The sequence below is a fragment of the Dromiciops gliroides genome, chromosome 1 (assembly GCF_019393635.1).
Source record: "Dromiciops gliroides isolate mDroGli1 chromosome 1, mDroGli1.pri, whole genome shotgun sequence".
NCBI lineage: Eukaryota > Metazoa > Chordata > Mammalia > Microbiotheria > Microbiotheriidae > Dromiciops > Dromiciops gliroides.
In genome coordinates this window covers 548,957,432-548,964,275 of record NC_057861.1, presented here as the reverse complement: position 1 = coordinate 548,964,275, position 6,844 = coordinate 548,957,432, and positions in this window count along the sequence as shown.

Genomic DNA, 6,844 nt, shown 5'->3' with positions numbered 1-6,844 from the left:
GAAGGCAGGGGCTAAAACCAGATGGTCCGAGGAGGGCTCTTAGAGCATCATCATCCGGATTTTCTAATTCTCTGCAGTTCTGCCCTCTGACCACTTCCCCCACCCCCTGGCCACTCCAGATCCCAACCCTGAAATCTCAGAGGAAGGCAACACAGCAGGGGTACCTGGAGGCTGCCAAAACAGCCAGGCAAAAATTGACATATGTGTGGCAGAATTTTTTAAAAAATTGTGTTTTCTCCAGCAAAATCCTCATGATGCCAAAGACGAATGAGTTTTCCCCCAAAATTATTCCTCCTACAAATGGTAAGTGTCTCCATCTGGAAGGCATTTAACATTTTGAACAACTATTACTGAGATGGAGGAGGAATAGCCACGAATCAGCTGCCTCCCTGGATAGAATTCTTCTTATTGGCACAAAAGCCTGAAAAAAGAAAAAAGAAAAAAAAAACAACCCAACTTCCTCTAGGAGACGAGAAAATGATAGATAGAAACCAAATGGAAAGCCAGCTCCACAAAGTACCACCTTCTCCATGGAGACTTTCCTGAACCCCCAGCCCACCAATTACTAGTGTCTTCACCCTGCTCCCCCAAATTAACCTTTTCAGTACATAGTTTGATTTATAAGGCAGCAAAGTGGTGCAATAGACACAATGCTTTGCCTATAGTCAGGAAAACCAGAATTCAAATCTGGCCTCAGACCCTTACTGGCTGTGTGACTATGGACAAATAATTTGACCCCTGTTTGCCTCAGTTTCCTCATATGTAAAATGGGGATAATAGATAGCACTAACTTCCAGGGTTGTTATGGAGATCAAATTAGATAATAATTATAAAAGCTATTAGCATAGTGCCTGGCACATAGTAGGCACTCTATACATGTTACTTAGTAGTAGTTGTTTGTTCAGTCGTTTTAGGCTTTTCGTGACCCTATTTGTGGTTTTCTTGGCAAAGAGACTGGAATAGCTTGTCATTTCCTTCTCCAGCTCATTTTACAGAAGAAGAAACTGAGACAAAACAGGATAAGTGACTTGCCCAGAGTCCCATAGCTAGTAAGTATCTGAGGACACATTTGAACTTGTGAAATATCTTCCCGAATTCAAGCCCAATCTTCTATCCACTGTGCCACTTAACTGTCCCCAGGAATAATAGTAGCATATACCTACATATGCAGGAAGATATGGTATAGTAGTGGATAGAAACACAGACTTTTAGTCAAGAAGACACGAGTTAGAATCCCTCTTCATAATCTTTCTAGCTGTGTGACCTTTGGCAAGTCATCTAACTTCTGATTATCTGAGTTTCCTAATTAGTAAAATGGGGAATAATAATGGTACCTATATCTAAAAGATGTTGAGAAGTTCAGTTGAGACTATATGTATTTGGACATATATAATTTATATGTGATATACATATATATCACTTTATAATATATATCATTTATATATGCCTATATATGTATCACTTTGCATCTTTTGTAAACAGAAGTGCTATATAAATATTAACTGTTATTGTTATGTACGTGTTGCCGCCTCTGATAGGATATAGTCTCCTTAAGAGTAAGAAATGTTTCCCTTTTTTCTTTTTATCCCTATGCTCTGCACATAGTAGGCCCATAATACATGCTTATAGATAGATTGATTTAGTGATAGTTTGGTCCACCCATCTACTGCAGAAATGTATTCCAAGCAGAAAATATGCCCAAAAGATGGTATCTACTGTGGGAGAGATAGACTTTGGGTATTCCTAAGCACCAAATAATTTAGTCAACATTTTCTGTCAGTTTTTTTTTCTGATATTTCAAACTCATTTAGCCAATAAGCACTCAATAATGGTGAAGACAAGTTTTATGGCAGGGCAACAGAATCTAGCTGACAGAGACCTACACTTCTGACTCTGTATAGCTATCTCTTCCACATCATGGGGGTTAAAGGCACAGTGATCCTGAGATCTGGAAAATCCATATAAAATATTTTGGCACTCCCTTTGTACCAGAGAAGGTCTCAGTTATTATGGTATTTTTTTCTTTTTTTTCTTTTGCGGGGCAATGAGGGTTAAATGACTTGTCCAGGGTCACACAGCTAGCAAGTGTCAAGTGTCTGAGGCCAGATTTGAATGTGGGTCCTCCTGGATGCAGGGCCAGTGCTTTATCCACTGTGACACCTAGTTGCCCTCTCAGTTATTATGGTATTAAAAGATCAAATATGTTGATATACAATATATATATATATATATATATATATATATATATAATGCATTTCTGAGTTTCTAAACTTTTTCTGTAACATCTGCTGGCCTTCATGTGTCATCTGTGGCTTCTTCAAAACTCCCACCAAATTCCCATTTAATTTCTTATGCTGACCCATGATATATCAAAACCATGATGGGGAAAGTTGCAATGTAGAAGGGATAACTGTAGTCACTTCATTACTTAGTGTAGGCTGATTATGTCAGCTGATTGATATTAATTCAGTAAGATACTCTTTCTGTCTTTCTCTCTACAAGGTAGAGAAAGCAATTCAGGAACAATGTACCACTTGCAAGGTCCAGTCACCTTTGGACTCTGGACCTCCTGAAAATAGAAATATTTAGTAGAATAGCTACTACTGCAGCATCTACCAGCAAGGAAATGCCAAGATTCTTTTTAAAACCCATGGTGTCGGGGGCAGCTAGGTGGCGCAGTGGATAAAACACTAGCTCTCAATTCAGGAGGACCCGAGTTCAAAGCCAGCCTCAGACACTTGACACTTACTAGCTGTGTGACCCTGGGAAAGTCACTTAATCCTCATTGCCCCACCAAAAAAAACCAACCAAACAAAAAAAACAACCCATGGTGTCATTGTTGGTTCAAGCCTTTCATTTACTGTGAGCCAGCAATCACAGCACAAAGCGCATTGGAATTGAACAAGGCAGTATAGAACCCCAACCCTTAGCCAATGGCATCACGGAAATCAGGTGCTATTGCACAAAGTGAGACAAGGCCTCAAACCATTAGCAGTCTGTTATTTTGTGCATAAATAATTAATAATAATAGCTAGCACTTATATAGTGCTTTAAGGATTGCAAAGTAATTTACAAATATTATTTCATTATTTCCTCACACCATAAGCCTCCAGAATCAATGCTAATAAGGTCCCCTGGACTGGCACAGACTCAAAGGCTGCAGATGTCATTGAAGTAAAGAGTTGAACCAAGCATGACCCTAATTCCTATTCTGATTTTCAACTTGTATAACTATAGTTATTGTCATATCTTTATAAATCACTTATAGATTTAAATATCTAACCCTAATTGTTCTCCTGACTTCTAATCTAGCTATTATCACCTGCCTTCTATACATCTTTTTTTTTTCCAGGGCAATGAGGGTTAAGTGACTTGCCCAGGGTCACACAGCTAGTAAGTGTCAAGTGTCTGAGGCTGGATTTAAACTCAGGTCCTCCTGAATCCAGGGCCAGTGCTTTATCCACTGCACCACCTAGCTGTGAAATGGATGGGTGTAGGCATCTCAAATTCAACACATCCAAAACAGAACTTATCTCCCTCTTCCAAATGTCTCTTCTTCTCAGCTTTCTCTTTACCGTTGAGGGCACCATTTTCCCCACAGTCTCCCAAGGCTTGCAACTTTGGTGCCAATCTAGACTTCTCATTAATGCTCATCCCCATGGATCCAATCTTGTCAAATCTTGTGTGGTTGTTTTTAACCTTCCCAACATCTCTCAAATGCATTTCCTTCTCTGCACTCATACCTTGAACAGCTGCCATCCTAGCAAAGGAGATCATCACCTCTTGCCTCAATTATTGCCATGGCCTCCCAGTCAGTTTTCTTGCCTCATATTTCCCTACTTTAATCCATCTTCCAATCACCCACCAAAGTAATTTTTCAGAAGTATGGGTCTGACCATGTTTCCCTCCAACTGGAAAAACTCACGTGGCTCCCTATTACCTCCAGGATCAAATATAATGTCCACTGTTGGACATTTAAAGCCATTCCCAACTTGGCATTCCCTATCTTTCCAATTTTCTTCAACCTTACTCTCTTATAGTCCAGTAACATTGGGCTCTTTGCTGCTCCTCATACATTATACTCCATCTCTGGATTCTGTGCCTTTTTATTGACTGTCCTTCATGTCTGGAATAATCTCCCTCTTCACCCCCAACTCATAGCTTCCCTGACTTCCTTTAGTATTCAAGTTGAATCCCATCTTCTGCTGGAATCTCTACATAGTCTTCCCCTCTCCTACTCTTTAGTGTCTTCCCTCAGAGGTTATATTTCATTTACAATGCAAATGGATTAGATATACATAATCATTTGCATATTATATCCCTAATTTGAATGTGAGTTTCTTTTGACATTTCTTAGTATCTCCAGAGCTGAACCCAGTGATTGGCACATAGTAAGTTCTTAATAAATCTTTGTTGACTGACTGACTGACTGACTGACTGACTGACTGACTGACTGACTGACTGACTGACTGACTTAGACTCTGCAGGTATAGAGCTACCCACAGCAGAATACTCACAGGGATTAAGGAGGACATTTCCAAATGCTCATCCCAGTCTTCTTGGGAGCAGTCATCTTGTGGGATGGGTGTAAAGGACAAGTTCTGTGAATTCAATTGAACAAATTCAACCAAAACTTATTATTTGACTACTCTGGGCAGAACACGATGGTTGACATTGGGCGAGCTTTAAAAAGTTCATATAATGGATAAAATTTGGAATTCAAAACTTTAAATAAAAATTGTTTATTATTAAAAAAATCTTAATATAAGGCATGGCCCCTCTTCTCATAGAGCTTCTGATCTTATTTGGCAATAGGGTAAATACACCCATCATTTTGTATAATAAAACGTGGTCAGTACATTAAAAGAGAGAGTGAATAAGCAAGTGCTATGGGGGTGCTAAAAGGGAAGGAGTTACTGAAAAGATAGAATATGGGAGACTTTGGGATTCAAAGAATGGGCTGGACATCAACAGATAAAGTAGGGGAAGGAGGCATATTTCAAACACTGGAAATAAGGTTTCTTATAATCAAGAAAAAAATAAATCAATACAATGAGTGACAATAAATGAGAATGTATGTCTGGTTCTGCACCACTGTCCATCATCTCTCTGCCAAGGCATGGTAGGCGTATTTCATTGTTCCTCTTTTGTAGTCAAAATTGGTGGCTACTTTGGTCAGAGTTCTTAGGTCTTTCATAGTTCTTTGCCACATATCATTGTTGTGGTTATTAAGTAAATTGTTCTCCTGATTCTGCTCACTCTACATACAAGTCTCTCCATATTTCTATAAATCCATCATATTACTCATTCTTTTTTTTTTTTTTTGGTGAAGCAATTGGGGTTAAGTGACTTGCCCCAGAGTCACACAGCTAGTAAGTGTCAAGTGTCTGAGGCCAGATTTGAACTCAGGTCCTCCTGATTCCAGGGCCAGTGTTCTATGCACTGTGCCACCTAGCTGCCCCCATATTACTCATTCTTAATAAAATTCCACTACATTCATATACCACAGCTAGTTCATCTGTTCACCACTTGATGGACATCTACTTTGTTAGGAATTCTTCAACATTTTTCTCAGTAACTCCGAGATTGCATCCTTTGGTTTTGGTGAAGAAAAGTCAGCTTATTGAACATAGATGTAACAGTTTGAAATATATATATATTTAATATAGGCCTTATCCTATACCAATCACCTTTGTTTTGCTGATTGGAATTTTTGGTGATTGGTTATTTTTATTTCAAAAGTCATCACACAGTTAATTGCTCAGTGTTTTTAGTAACCTCCCTTTTTGAAAGCAATGGCTCATCTTTTTTCTAGGGTCAGTATTCTCCTCAGGACTTTTTTTTTGTGGGACAATGAGGGTTAAGTAGCTTGCCCAGGGTCACACAGATAGTAAGTGTCAAGTGTTTGAGGCCGGATTTGAACTCAGGTCCTTCTGAATTCAGAGCCTGTGCTTTATCCACTGAGCCTCCTAGCTGCCCCCTTTCTCAGAACATTTTATGACTGTGATTAATGAAATACCACTGTCTCTGAATAGTTAAATTAGCAAGCCACCCAAAGATCAAAAGGAAAGAGGACAATAGTGGACATGAGTAGGTCACCACATATGACCAGCCAAACAGAGCAAATGATAACAACAGGAATGTATGCTTGGAAAAAAAGCAGGGCAGTTATGTGGTGACAATGGGAGAGAAAGCAGTAGATTGACTTCATAAGTGTGGACTCAATGTCAAAAGATCTAGAGAAAGATCTTTTGCAGGTTGGGCAGATCTCCACCTGGAGGACATGGATGTGAAGGTACACAAGATGAGAAAGTAGAATTATTGATGTCACCAGTCAGAGAAATCTCATCATTGAAATCACAAATTCATCAAAATACAAGACATCTAAACCTCCTATTGGAAATCCCAAGATGGCCTTTCATAAATTGCAGAGTTATTTTTTTGAGGTAGCTAGGTGGCATACTGGATAGAGTACAGGACTTATAAATAAGGAAGATCTGGATTTGAATCCGTCCTTGAGCTCTTTCTAGCTGTTGGACCCTGGGCAAATCACTTAATCTCTCTGAGCCTCAGTTTTCTCATCTGAAAAATTAGCACAATAATGTTGCTGTTGTTCTTGTTCTTGTTGTTAGTTGCTATTGTTTGCCCTTCATTCTCGAAGAAACCAATTATATCATGATGGATGATGTCATTACTCATGTGTGAGTTGGATTTAAGTGAAGCAGAACTGAGCAATATTGTCAGCCTCACTCTCTCTTCCAGAGTCATTGAAGTCCAATGACAAGACCAAAAAAAAGTCTAGAGGACTGGTGATGTCCTGGGATGCAGTGGACGACCTTGGCAT